The sequence below is a fragment of the Lichenostomus cassidix genome, chromosome 3, assembly GCF_008360975.1.
Source record: "Lichenostomus cassidix isolate B80296 chromosome 3, HeHo_3.0, whole genome shotgun sequence".
NCBI classification, from domain to species: Eukaryota; Metazoa; Chordata; class Aves; order Passeriformes; family Meliphagidae; genus Lichenostomus; species Lichenostomus cassidix.
Genome location: NC_139483.1, coordinates 62,938,528 through 62,954,154, shown reverse-complemented (window position 1 = coordinate 62,954,154; position 15,627 = coordinate 62,938,528).

Genomic DNA, 15,627 nt, shown 5'->3' with positions numbered 1-15,627 from the left:
CTGCAATCTGTGTTAAATGGGACACCAGACTCCTGCATTTTTAAACTATGAAACTGTGAAAAATTAATTCACATTCCACTCAAAACTGAAGGCCCGAAAAAGAAAATGAAGGCCTGAAGGTCTGTTTTCTCACCCAGGAATAAAATTTTGGGGAGAAGGTATATATCCTTTAGACAAAGTGCTGTATAAGACTATGCATAAAACTGCATCCTTTGAGGGAATAGATTACCCATAATGATGAAGCCTCTTGAGGTATCCACCAGGAGTTTGGTCTTTGTGAGCTTAAAAGTTATCCTGGAAAATGAGTGCAAATGTGATAACTGTCATTCATCTCTTTTGAGTTTCTCTATAATTCCTCCCATCTTTTCTTCAGACCTATTTTTTTTCCCAAAGTGTTATGCCAATAACTTTTGATTCCTTGTGTGAATGCCCATGCTATTCTATAAGTGCCTTTTTTCAGTTCCATTTCTAATTTAAACTTCTTTCCCATTTGCATAAGTTGTGAATTAAACCATTTGGTTTTATTTTTGAAAAACTGCCTATAAAATGTCATATTGCTATATCTATTTGGCCTACATTCCCCTCTTAGCAGTTCTGGTTTATACAAGCCTGTCAGATTAAGAAAAATATTGGAAACTGGCTGCTGGGAAATCTTTAAATCAGAGAACTTTGTATTTCAAAATTACCTGTAACTCTGGACTCCATAGACAATGATCTCCTCTGCCATTAGCTATTTAAATGCTTGGAGATGAGTGTTTCTTTTTTAACATTAACTGTGTGGAGGTTGTCTTGAGGGTTTTTTTGTAGGCAGTGGAGAAAGACCAGGCACTTCCAGCAGAATGTGTACCCAATTTATTTTATGATTAAATGGCTCACTCTTGGGAATAGACCTGCCTTCCCCTTTCTAAATTACAGAGGGACCATTAGTGTCAACCACATGCCTTCATTTTAGATTATGAAGGTGAGATGAGAGGAATCTCACACACAGGGTCGATGTATTTCTGAAGGCACTCAGTAGGCATTTCTGACTAGATCTTGTTTACCCTAGGGTTATCACTACTTCAAGACTGTAATTTTAAACAAGGGTTTTGGATTGCCTAAAAGCAAAGTCAATGAAGTTAAAATTGTTAAGGCATAACCTGCCCTCAGCAGGGAAATGTACCGAAATTACAGAAACATAAACTAATAGAGATCCTAGCATTTCATCTCAAAATCTAACTTTGACGTCTTGCTTATATGCCCTGTGCAGTAACATCCTTTTGAAAAATGACTTTCTATTATGTACAAGTACCTCTTTTGACAGTGGTGATAGAGAGTGACCACCAACCTAAATATAGTTATTCTGTCTATATTATTTTATTTTTCACATTGCTACAGGTAGTATTTAAGAGTGTTACAGAGAAGCAGTGACAGAAGGTTTCTGCCCCATTTTCTGGCACCCCCTCCCTTTGTTTTGTTCTTAAGTCCACATTTCCATTGCCTGTGTTGTGCCTATTATCACAGTCAGTTATATCCTAAATCTCTGCTAACTCCCTGTGATCCTAGGGGTTTCTCTGTGTAAAGGTCTCTTTGCAGGGTAGGAAATCTAGGGCTCAAACTGCCGGGTTTTGTTTGATTTAGAATGTGGTACCTGAACCCACTGTTATTAAATGTGACAGGTCCTGACAAAGCCTTAATCAGTTTCCCCTCTTGTCTTTTTCCATGGTGATCAGTGAAAGAGAAAAAAATTAACTGAAAACTGTGGTCATAAAACTCATGGAAAGTGGCAAGATGAAGTATAGCATTAAATTTGCTTTAATTCCTGTTTTTATGTGTAGAAATGGTCAGACTTTGGGTCAACAATGCCTCTTTAGAATTATATCCACTGCATGAGTGAGAAATAATACCCAAGTCATGGTCTTTAAATGTTCTGTGTTATGAAATATAGACCTTTTGATATAATGATAATTCAATAAGTAATACACCCACATAAAAATGTTGTGCTTTGTAATACAGTTCTTCATCTGTCCATATGAAATGAAGTGTTTGAATTAGGTAATAAATATTTTCTGTAGGAAAAGTTACCAATATCTTTCAGCCTGACTACACTGATTAGGCATGAGTGAGAATTATGACTGGCAGGTAGGATTATTTTTAATATAAACGTATGTGTGAGAGACATAGGCTGTATATTTTCAAAGTGTGCAGTAAGGAGGCCAACTGTTGAAACATCATCCCATGAAAAATTTGTATGAGAGTCAGCAGAGGCTGATTTCTCCCATCTTTGGCCACCACACAGCTCGGGATTGCTTTCTGAGAGACTGACCCATGAACTCATATGCTTTCTTACCAGGAGGGCACTTGGTAATCCCTGTCTGTCTGTCTGTTTGAAGAAACTTGTAGTTCTTGGAAAAGGTTTCTGGCTTTCTCTGGTTGCCTGTGCTACCCAAATCTGTTCCAGACACAGAAGCAGGTTGTTCTTTTTCTAATCCTAATTTATGTTCTTCCATTCATTGGTGGTTACAGTTCCTTCTTGGAGTACCTGAGCTGTAGACTGTGAATGGTCTGAGTTGCTAATCTTACTCTCTCAATAGCATTTAGTTGTATGTATAGTATACGAATGGGGTGTTATATTTATGTGCTTAATCTTAATTGACATCCTACATTTGGCTTGTGCCTCTCTGCTCACAAACTCTTCCCTGCCAGATTTATTGGCACAGTCCCAGAGCAGCTTCCAGAGCCTTTGGTAAGACAAGAACATTAGCAATGCTGTGGTTGGGATGTTTCATGCAATCCTGAACCTCAGTAATGACCTGACCTGCATGAAATCTGCTTAAAATAGACAGTAACCTTTGTCACAGGAAGGGACTATTTTAATAATGATATAAACCCTACTTTTGCATAGTGATCCAAATTCATATGGGCCAGAAGATTATTAGGTAGTTGAGATTCCCAGCAGGAGCTAACTTCCAGAATGGAATGGTGCTTGATTCTATTTTAGGAGTTACACTTTAATTTTCTTCTGAGCCTCTGTTAGACCTGTGGCACTAAGGAAATGCAGCAATACAGGTGGAGAGATGGAAAAGTTATTGGTGTCTTGGGGAATGGCAGTCTCATTGACACCTAGGGTGACCTGTAAAATTCTCTTGAGGTTCTGTCACTCATGAGTAATATAAGTCATTTCAAAACCAAGTCTCCCAATTCTTTTATATGCATCATGGATCTTTATTTTTTATTCTTACCTTCTGTCATTTCACTGAACAATTAACCTCTTCTTCACCTGGAAATGTTTCAACGAGGCTTACTGAACAATTGTGTGTAAGAGAACTGAAAATATGCATTTATAATACAAACTTTTAAAGATCTTGGTTTTCATTGTCTTTGCTGATTCAAAGATAACAAGTTTTTATAAGTAAAAAAGAAAAAGGAAATTATTTTTTTTTCTGTAGTGCAGTGTGTCAGCAAGTACAGTCAATTTCTGTATTTGGTATATTTTAATTTCTCCCCCAGGTGTAAATCAAATATTTAGTATACTATGAGTGTTTCTGTCTTAGTGGTAGTTTCTTATCTGACCTCAAATTGTAAAGGCTCTTCCATGGAAATGTGAAAAGGCTGGAAGGCTGATGCTTAAAATAAGGAAGATAGAACAATCTTTCTGTAATGATTGCAGTGCCCATCAGTGCTGAGTGAATGAGAGTGGCATTACTAACAGCAGCACTGAGCATTTGCTCTAAGGACACAGTTCAGAGCAGACAGCTGAGCGACTCTGCAGATGGATAATGCAAGGTTAGGCAGCTTGTTGGCCGCTTCTCCCCCCTCCCCTCTTTTTTTTCATCATGCGGATAATCTCTTCCATAGCTCTCCTGAGAATAATTCAGCTAAACTTGTGCCATGCCTGAAGGGGAAAGGAGCTCCAGTAAAGCACGTGTATCTCATTGGTGGAATCAAATAATTTCTCTTTTATGCCATAATAAAAATTAGGCAACTGGGCAGGAAACAGGCAAAGAAACTTTACTGTCAATTATGGCCATTTTTTCCCAGCTTTAATTTTGGGTAGGGGATTGGCTAATGTGTAAAACTCAGCAGTTAAAACATTCATGTCTGTACTGACAAGAGCTGCTGGCTGTTACAGATGCAGCAGGGAGATGCCCCTCTTCAGCTGCAATGCCTCAGCAAACCTGCTTATCTGTAGCTGGGCTATATAATACAGCATCAGTGTCAGCTCTCAAAAAGGGAATGTCTCTAATTTCCTCTGAAAAGTTTTTTGGTTTCATTGTTTGAGGAAGATGATCACAGAGTTGTGTGTCTGTGGTCAGGCTTTTGTTTTAAGCCTAGCTGTGCAGAGCAAAGCTAAAGTCAGGTAGGGCCTCAGTGGCAGATGGTGATGATGATATAAGATTATTGTCCTTTTATAAATATTAGCTACAAAAGACTTACAAATAATGTCTGTAGTTCAATTTGAAGACAAACCCCATCTCTGTGCAATTTTAAATGAAATAAAACAACAAATCTATTTCAGCAGTTAGAGGAAAAAATCTGAAGTACTCAATTAGTTTTTAAGTAATAACTCAAACTTTGTCATGGTTTTGTTTTGTATTATCTATCCACTATACACATACACTTATCAGGGGTAGGAGTCAGCTGAGAATTGGAGAGTGGTAAAGGACATGTACGTGATTGAAACTATCTCTGCTGTGACAATCTCATGTCTAAGCATTTCAGTATTCAAGAGCACAGGGAGTGTGTGGTCTGTGCTGTTTAGGTGGCCTCATCAGGGTTGCTAATTGTTCTTAGCTCATCTGGCTGCCCATGGACTAGAGCAAATGCAGAAGCCAGTGCAGGATGTGTTGATGTTTCATTTAAAAAGGTAGCAGCTAAGAAGAAAGAATGGTGTTCTGCATTAAAACCTTCTATCCCTGGAAGAGGGAGATGCAGGTCAATTCCTTCCCCAGCCTGGCAGTGTTCAAAGACATCTCTCAGGAGCAAGCCATGAGCAGTGGATGTGGGATAGTCATGGGAGAGCTCCCCAAGAGTTGATTTGCTCTTAGTTGTTCCCATCTTTTCTCTTGAGTGCAAAATGAAGACCAGTGTGTCTGGATTTTTGTGGGCATTTTTTTGCAAGGTCCCTGATGTAAGACAGAACAAGCATGGGGAGCGTGTCTGAGCTCAGTGCCATGGTTTCTGAGAGAGGTAAGTAAGTGCAGATCATGCTCCCTCTGTTCCTTCACACTTTACCAGTGATAGTGTGTGGACTGATCTTGGACATGACATACACATGCACAGCTCTGCCCTAAGGAGTGAGGCATGATTATGTGTGACAGGAATGGCCAAGGGCAAGAGGCTAGCCCTGGGCAGAGGTGCCCTGTCCCCTGGGGACATGTCCCTCCAGGACCAAAGCTCATCAGGATGTGAGCACAGCAAATGGCATGGCGGCTGGTGGGGTTCTTGTGGTGAGTCTTGTTCCTCCAAAGAATTTGTTATATCACAAGAGCTTTTGATCTTTGTGTCAGCAATTCTATTTTAATAAGGAAACTGTCCTTTAGAAGAACTATGTGTCCTTCTCCTCTGAGCCACGTAGTTCATACCTCTTTCTTTGGATTTATGTGGCTTTCTTTGCTAAGTATAACAATTGCTTACAAGGAAAACAAACATTAGGAAGACAAGGGTAGTAACATGTGTGATCTATGCTCACATATTTGTGTGCCTGCAGATATGGTCCAATATTTAGGAGTTTAGTACTTTATTTTATGAACATAATTTTTAAATCACACTTAATACTGCAGTGTATGCAAGCAATGGGACCACAGTCTCAGCTGATCACATTTGTCACGTTATGTAATGAAATTTCCTCTTCTAAAGACATTATTATCCACATCAGCATAAAGCATGTGTAACATTTTTGCTTAATGCTTGTAATGCTTAATGTTTGTTGCCCAGGGTCCCAGCCAGGATTGGGACCCCTACTGAGCTAAGTGCTGTATAAACATGCACAATTTAAGGAGAGATGTGATCTGAAAAAGAGAGACAAAGGAGGAAATAAAATAAATCTGTTTTGAGAAGAGACATATTTCCACTGTTTAACTGCTGTTATAAGTTGGTGGATGGCCTATTTGTGCCTCAAGCCATCATTAACTATATAACTTTTTCTAGGCGAAACAGCTAAGATGGATTCTGAGCAACAATTTAGATTGAAAAAGGATATATGTGTATATATTGATTAGGGAACTCAGTGTTGAAGTTGTTTCTGAGCAAGAAGCTCAGAGTCTTCTAGACCATATGGGAGTATGATCTGCTGGTAGAACAAGAAAGCAAAGGAAAAGAGTGACAAAATGTAGGAGTCAGGCATCCAGTGGAAATATCAGTTTGATTTACTGAAAACACTGGGACTCACTGGAAGATCTGAGGTATAAATTCCAGTGTGCTGTTATTAGAATCACAGAAAAATTTGGATTGGAAGGGACCCTTAAAGGTTATCTAGTCCAAGCCCTCTGCAATGAGGAGGGACATCTTCAACTGGATCAGGTTGTTCAGAGCCCTGTTCAACCTGACCTTGAAAGTTTCCAGGGATGGAGCCTCTAACACCTCAACTGGGAAGATGTGTTAGAAAAATTTCTTTAAAATACGATATTTTCACTTGGTTGGACAGATATTGCACAACACATACGGATCTCTCCCAAAGGAGTGGATAAGAAAGAAGGGCTCACAAGTCTGCTGTCACTGTGCTACTCAGTGCATGTCTGGCAGAAGTGAAGACCCAGTGATGCAGCCTGCAGCAGCATCAGCAAGAGTGACAGGGAGTGTTGTGTAGAATTTTTAAGTGTCAGATAATGTGGAGAGAACTGAGTATTCTGTTTCGTCTGCTCCTAGAAGATGAAGAGGCATCCAAGGGAAAGTGTGCAGCAGGTGGGGAGATAAAAAATTGTTGTATTTCTGTCAGTGATGATAAGAAACACAGCCATTGCAATGCTCGAGAGCTGGTATTGTATTGAAAAGGAAAATTAAAACCACTGACAGTTTAACTGCAGATAAACCCACCAGATTACTGGTACCGTTTAACATTAATTTTGGGTTTTCTTCTAAGAGTCGAAGTACAAGCTAGCTAATTAAGTCTTGGAGGTTATTTTGTTACTTGATTTCAAAACTTTCAGGTGCTTTAGTTAGATTTTGTATGTGAAAATGCTTGCAGACCCATGTTGGCTGAAAGCAGGGACTAAAAAGTTGAGTGCAGAATTTGGAAAGTTTTTGCAAAAGTGCTTGTCAGAGTGATGACTGTACTAATCACAAAAAGACAGGGGTTGTTTTGTCAGGGTGACTTGATTTTCAGTGCTAACACACCCTGCAATTTAATTTCACTGTTTCCTCCCAGAAACAGAGACTAGTTAATTTTTTATTTTCTTCCCTTTCTTCTGGTTACAAATACATCTCAGAGGGTCTGCCAAAGTTTAAATTATCATGTTGTTGGTAAGTGATTTCTTATTAATGGATGTTTTTTCTTTTCCGTTTGTCTATTAATTCCATTTAATGAATTTGTTTTTGTGACTCATTTGTTCATTTGTCTCAGAGACAGGAGAATAAATAAGGGGAGAGCCCAAAACTCAGCTCTTAGAAATCTATGGAGTGTCTTTCTGGAAATGTTTGAGAGAGACCGAGGCACAAGCACACTGAATCTCACCAGTCTGTTGTTTCATCTAAACAAATAAGGCTGAAATACAGAGCTTCTAACAGAAGATATTCTTCTGTTCATTCTAACTTTAATAAGGGACCATGAGTCTGAGACAGAAAAAGAAGAATTTCGCTGTAAAATCTACAATATTGCTGGAAGCTGAGACCAAAAGCAGAGAGAGAAGAGAGCCACTGGTGATACAAGAGTTCTGTTGTACCTAAACTACTAATTCTTCATTTGTCTGATCTGTGCTACCTGGTGGAAGTGATAATTGGTATTCTTTACAGAAAATAACCTTTTCTGGAAAAAATAAGGAATGTTGTCTTCTGCTATTTTAGATGAAGACACAACAAACATTTTTCTGACAGTGATGGTGTGTAAAGAGTCAACTGTATGCCAGAAATACTAACAATGAAAAATGTACAATTGTAGTACTATATTGATATCAGTTAATATTGATATCATGTAAGTTATCTTTAGGAATTTAGTGTATGAGAATGGAGTTGGAAACCCAACTCTTTTTTGTATTTTAAAAAAAAATTATTTGAAGCATTATCAGAAATTTTCTCATGAAAATTAGATTTATAAAGAAGTGCCTTCACTTTTTAAAATGTCAAGGAGATTTAAATCCTCTTCAACCTTGGGGGTTAGTATAACGGATTTATTTAGACTTTCAAAGGCCTTTGACATAGTGTCTCATAAAATTGTTAAAAAGCTACTCACCTGAAGTGCCATCATGGACCACAAATTAAAAAAGACAAATGAAAATGAAAATATTAATTTTCAACATGACAAAATGTGATCAATTGTCTGTCCCGGATGCCTCTAAAGACAAATCAGAAGTGGGAAAAAATAAAATGCAAAGCATGGTTTTGTGAAAGGAGTAGTACAGAGAATTGAAGTGATATCAATGCATTACTTTTCATTGTTGGTCATAGTGTGTTTGTCTCCTTTTTATAAATAGGCATTTTAGAAGGTAAGGGGGTGATAAGAAGCAGGAGATAAGCCTTATAAGAGAAGACTATTTTTTCTTCTTGTGGCTCAGACCTCTGAAACAAGTAAGAGACATTATACTTTAGAAAAGAAACAGAGTGGTAGAAAAAGCATGGTAAAAGCATATCCAGTATTTGATGCTAGTGGGAAGATAAATTTGCAGCTTAAATGGAAATCCAAGTGGGATTCACTGCTGTAAGTCATCACTCAGTGAAATTAACAAAATCCTTGTCTGCATGAATATATCTGTGAATAACATTGTTGTGAAGCTTTTCTCTTATATTTCCTCCACAAGGAAATGGAGTTCTTTCCAAACCTGATATTGCTGAAATATATTTCAAGACAAGGTGAACTTTTAGACCTTATTTTCAGAAGAGTCACATAACCGCTTTTAGCAGTAGTTTTTGTCCATCTGATCACAGCAAATTCTGGCGTATTTACCCATACAGGGTGTTTTGTTTCTCTGAAGCATCTGGCATTGGCCACAGCTGGAGGTGAGATCAATGTTTCTCAGACTCAGCTGTGCTGCTTTTGAGCACAGTGGGGTTGTGGATCAGGAAGCTTGTGGTGCCTTACAAGTCAATAGCCAGCAAGGAGTCAATTGTCTCTGGCTTGGCAGCAGCTCAGCTCCTCCAGGACACAGGACCCATTGTGGTGATTGGCTGCACACATGCTGAGTAGCCAGCAATGGCAAAATGTATGCCAAGCCCTGGTGGACATGGGCAGCAGGGCTGACCTGGTTTTAAAGGAGGATCAAAATAATGGGCGTTGGGCAGAGAACTGAAGGAGTCGTGGTGAGGAGGGAAGGTCAGAAAGAAAGGGGTGGACAGAGTTAAATCCAGAGGGAAAAGGAGAAAGAGAGATTCAGAATGGAGGAAATTAGCAGTCCTAAGGAAAGCAAATGGAAAGGCATGAGGATAGACAAGCAGAGTATCAGGCACTTTGGTGGTAAGCAATTAACTTTCAGTGAATCCATTGTTTCCTTAAACACTGTCCAATATCCTAGGACTTGCTGGCTGAGTGCTTTGAACACGTTTGTGTAAGGTGTGGAGCTGAAACATGACCTAAGCTGTTCAGATATACTTTAAAAATGTTTAAAGCACTCAGTCAGTTGGGTCTTAATTGATTCATCAATAGCTTGTGGCTCATGCTTAGTTCAGTAGCAATCATTACTTCAAGGTCTAAATTTAAGATGAATTGTTCTTGAGATTAGTTCATGAACCATTGTACTTTATTTTCTCTGTTACTCAAGAAGCCCCAATATCCACTTTTTCTAAAGAGTAGTCAGTGTCACAAGCCTGTATTTGAAATGACTTAGAAATGTCCTTTCTGCCTACCAGCATGGTGTGGCTTTCAGATACTTGTTTATCTCGTAGGTGTAAGTGAATAAAGTGAATACCTGAATGGGTACTTGCTGTTCCTGAGAAATATGTCTCACAAAACTTATTGCACTCGAAATCTGCAGATTGTTGCATCATACTCATCTTTTCAGTTGGCAAAGAGGAAAAGAGCAGCAGTATTTAATATATATGGAGGTCACAGAGGACAAATAGACTGTAATGCTTGTTCCATTTCTCGTATTGACAAGTCAGTCATAACTTTGAAGGAGGGCTTCCTGTTTAACCTTGTGCCTACAAGCACTTAAGATGTGCTTATGTATTTTTGATGTTGGTTGGTAGATATATCTGCACAGGAAGATTTAAGTCATTTAAGTGATTTAAGTGAAGATTTAAGGAGATGGGAGAGGGACAGGTTTACTGAAGAGCTAATGTTATGATAGGTGAATAGTTGCTCAATGTCTTCTTTCCATTTCTTCAGCACAGGCTGAATGTTCCTGTAAAACACTGTGGAACAAGAACCTTCTAGGCCATCATTGCCTAATATTCTGAGCAAGGATTTCATCCCTTTGTTTAGACTTCTGTTATAGAGGGAAGAAAAAAACTGGGGGAAAGAAATTTCACTGGTGTAAAGCCCATAAAAATGCAGGCAGGTGTATTGACCCCTGCAGTTCGAATGGAGTGATGGAACAAGCTGCTATCCCCAAGTGTTGAGAAACACAGAGGAATATAAACTGGCTCCCTTATTAAGCACAGCAAGTGACTTGTGGTGCCTACAGCTCATGAGCAGTAAGTTCACTGCCATAGCAGATCTAGGTCCATTTCACAGCTAGTGTGGATTGTTTGTGTTGTGGAATCACAGCTGTGATTGTCAGCTAAACCTTTTAGTTTTCCAAGACAACTTCTAAGTCATGCAATTGCTTTTGGAAATTATTCTGTTAGCATTAATGTTGTCCTTCCAAATGATCCACCTCATTTCACAATATTGGTTTTTGTGTTTTAATGAACTGCATCCACTTGATTCAAATGTTTTCCTCATAATCTCTGTGCTATATGTTGATAGTTATCTTTTGATGTATTAAAATATGCCCTTTTCATTGTTTTCCTCACAGTCATAAAGAATATCTTTGTATTATTTTAAATTTTAATAAAGAGCCTGAAAAGTTTAGAGAGCCCTCTATTTCTGCAGCATTAGTAAAAAGGTCTTGAGCATGTTCCATCAACGGACTGATAACTGACTTGCATGCCCTACATTATTTCTTCCAGAGCATAAATGATGTGTAATACAAGCCACCAACCACAATTTTAAATGAAAAATAAGTAATAGTAAATAGTTTTTGGCTGAGCAGTAGGTTGAAGTCTGTATTTGAATTTGTCAAAGAACTCAGTGATAGATCTACAATAATCACAAACAATTGTAAATGATTTGTGAACAAAACTGGCATTTCTTCAACATATAGCATGTTCATGATGAAAAAATCAATCAACTCTAGTGTTGTGAGGCAACTAATACTGATTGTTACAGTACATAAGCCGTTCTCACTGGTTTGCATTACTTTTTGCTTGCTTAAATTTGTGCGAAAGATTACTGTCTTAGTAGCTGTACCTATATTGATACTTTACAAGAGCAACATAAAAGAGTAGAGGGAGAAGCTTAAATAGAAATAATAGGCTAAAACTGAGCAAAAGTAAATGAAGGATAAATATCTGCAATGTCTAGGAATTTCTTTCTTCTTTAGGTAATTTAATTAAAATAGATGGTAGAAATATTATATAATGCAAGGAGGCAAAACATAGTATCTAAATGCTAGATTTGTTCAAAGGAGTTATCTGCTATTATTCCAACAGATAAGAATAGTTTGTCAAGTTCTGATCTGTTAAAAGTGGGTGATAACTTGCACATTGTATCACTAATTGTTTTCTGTCATAGCACTTACGCTATTCTTTGAGCCAATTTTTGAGTGAACAGAAAAGGGAGATAATTTTAGAGGATATTAGATACTATAATAACAAAGAACTCTTTGGAATATGCTTATGGGTCACTACAAAAATTATCCTTGCAAAAGGCAATGTGACTCCTTTTGAAAAGAAAGGTTTCTTCAAAGGTTAAAACTGTATTGACAGCTTCTATGATTCAATAACATTTTTTTTCAAGATAAGGCCCACATAATTTCACATATTGCATGATTTCCCCTGGATAAATGAATGTCAGAAAATGGAAAAGGCTCATTTTCTAAGCCTGAGTGGCAATTTTCTTATTATGCTGTCATACGGATAAAGTGCTTGCCATTCTGAATTGTGCTGGCTCAAAAAAAAATTGGGCCAAGATTAATGAAATCAACAAAAATAATGTTTGTTTCCTTGGACATTTTATTGACATTCCTAAATGGCCTGTCAGATCTCTTTCCTGAGATCATTAGCTTTCTGATATAGTTTGATCTCTCATTTGAAGAGCCCAAACTTCAAAGCTGCCCTTCTGCTAGCTGTACCTTCCAACACCTTCTGAAGGACAAGAGCCAGCTCTCTCATTATAACTCATTAGAGTGGATAAACAGAACTGGAGACATTAAAGGATCTTAGAGAAGTCAGCAAACTCTATTCATGACTTGAGGAATTGTAGCAGATCCGGGTGCTCAGGGTGGGGCTCCAGCCAGGGATGAGTTGAAGATGTGTGAGAGGTGAGTCTGTCTTGGCAGCTGGATGCTGAATGCAGGCATGACCTCATTGTGCTGCCCAGATGTGCAGAAGAATAGGCACTGTATTCAGAAAGGATCAATGTCTGTTGGGTGACTTAAAAACAGTAAAGCCAAGAGGAACTAATAGTGCAATTAAAAAGTGAATTGCCCTAAGTTGGCTGTACAGGGACATGAGAGAGGCCAGGGTCTGCCTGGCTTCAGCAATGAGGAGAAGCTGAGATTCAATCAACCCAAACTGCCTGGATTTCATGGTACTTTTTCACTCTGCTGTTGCAAGTAGCATGGGTGTTGTTAATGTGAACCACATGCATCTGTATATGCTGAGCCCAGTTTGAATGTATGGGAGCTAAACTGGGAACATAATATCCATCAGAGGTGGAGGGCAGGGACACTGAGATGTTGGGCAAATATGAGTGCACTGTCAAAGTGACTCTTGCTGCTGCTGCTGTCAAAAATGTCAAAATGGTCATAAGGACAGCAATATCAGAGCATCAGCTTGTTAGAGGTAGAAGTGCATTAGAATACTGATGTCAAATAAACTGACACTCAGTTGCATGTGTGCACCTATGTGGCTACTCATGCATGCATATAATTACATCTTTTTCAGGAATATCTAATGTCTGTGAGCACCTAGGAGGCAAAAATATGTATCTACAGGGGCTTGCATGATGCATCCAGGGCAAGCCTGTGAGGCACATGGACAGAAAAGTGAGTAGTGGATACGGATTCTTGCTTTCATTGCCAAGAAAGCTTCTGAGGTCAAGACAGGGCTGAGTATAGAATTAAACTGTACACTGAAACCAGACAGCATGTATAGCAGTATAATGTGAAATAAAAGATCTCAAAATGAAATTTGCCCTTGACTGTTGTTATTTAACACATTTATAGCATGTGTTTTTAAAGGTATTTCACACTGGTCTTACTACAGCTCCCCTGGAGAGCCGTGGCATAATGTGAAATGAACCTCTTAGTGCTGTGTAACAAAGCAGACCATGATACAGTATAGCAGGGCATCTTCTGATGGAAGCAGATGTCCTAGTGTAATGGATGTGCATGATAGAAATGGAGGTATGGGATAAAAATGAGAATCTTCTCATTACTAATTTTCTATTAAACCTGAATATAATGCCAAAGCTAGTGCTTAGCTGCACAAAAAGAACTCTAAGTTTTGACAGGTCTTTTTCTCACATTTCTTATGAGACTCAAGAATCTCTTTTTGTTTGCACTGGTCAAAGGGCTTCTGTGACAGTCCAATAGAGACAAAAAGTGTATTTCTTATTAGAAAAGGTTTTCTTTTTATTTTACTTTAAAAAATATATTTTTTTGCAATCTTTCTATGAAAGCTGGAAAGCATCTCTTCCATATACTTTAATTTTTTGCACTGTTTTTGAACTTCTGAACTTTTTAATATCTATTTCAATTTCTTTAGAGTTTGACTAGCCTTCCAGAAGCAGATGTGAATTCAGCAGCTGCTTTATTATCAAAACTGAAGATGCAATGCAGCAGATGAAGTGTGCAGAATGTCTGTTTCATGACAAGGAAGTTGGACGCTCGAGACAGGCAGGTCATAAGGCATTTATTTACAGAAGGCAGCAGAACACTGGGCAAAATGAGGTTCCAGCTTGTTTGTAATAGCAAGGCAGTGTGTACACAAGGTTCCCCGGCGGTGTGGTGACCCTCTGTGATGTGACACAGCAGAGCCTGAGTTTAGTAAATAGAGGGTTGGAGCCCCGTGGACTGTGGCAGCCCTCCCTGTGTGCACAGGGGCCGTGTGACTGCTCTCCCTGCTGCTGTGATTGACATCCCCTCCCACTCTATGCTGCTTTTCAAAACGTTTTTTTGTGCCAGTAAATGGAACATATATGGACAAGCTGACTGTGGTGCAAATATTATAACGATCAAACCCAGGCTTTGCTAGTAACATCCAATGTTTAGTTAATCACTAACTACAGCCCATGTGAGTTTTGGTAGTGTCAGACTTTATCTGATATTTGATGTGTTTTAGGAAGATAAGAGTGGTTGAACTGGATCAGAGCAGAGATTCACCCAGCTTGGTATCCTGACTACAAAACTGAATTGACACATGGGGAAGTTTATGAGAACAGAAAAATTATTTGCCCAAGTATTCTCCCCAGTTTCTTGTGCTCTGCAGTTAAGGGTTTTCTTGAGCCAGGGATTATATCTTTGTGTATATAAACCTTCATTATATCTTCAATTACTTTTTCTAATTATTTTTATTATGGTTTATGAATAAAATAGATGATTATCCATTGTTTCTGAATTTTTGAGGTATGTGTCATTCCCCTCAAAACAAAATGTCAAGTTTAGAGCCTCATAATTTGTAAGTTTTGGCTGAAACCTAAGCCTGTTAAAGCCAAATAAGGTAGGAAAAATAATTTACCTAGACTGCCCTGGGGGTTTTTTGGAGTTTATTCTAATTTTTAATTGAATTCAAAAATACCTTCTAGAAAGCTGTTTTCTCAGTGCAGAAAGGACAAGGAGTCTGTGGTTTGAGAAGGATGAAAGAAAGGAACTGGGCAATGGTCTGGGGGAAAAAATCTTGTATTTCACTAAGTGCATGTGACTCGTTCTTGTTCTGATCTAATATGTCTGAAGGGTGAGAGCTTTCCAATGTACTCCAAAATGAGTGAAATGGTTTGGTGGAGCAAACACATACAAAACCAAGCTATTGGCCAAGAAAAACAGTGAGAAAATGGGAAAAAAAAATCTGCAGAGTAGTTTTTTTCTTTTTTGTAACATCATATTTTCCTTGTAAGAAATGTGTATCTTCTTCCTTTCACCATTCTTCATGGGAGAAACTGGGAAGGATGAGCCTGATGCTGCTCCTGGTGATAGAAACTTGCAGTGTAATCCTCATGAACTTCACTCTTTCTTCCTGCTTTGCTTTTTGCCTTCAGGCAGCAATTCTCCACCCCTCTCACAGGCTTGGGCATCTCAC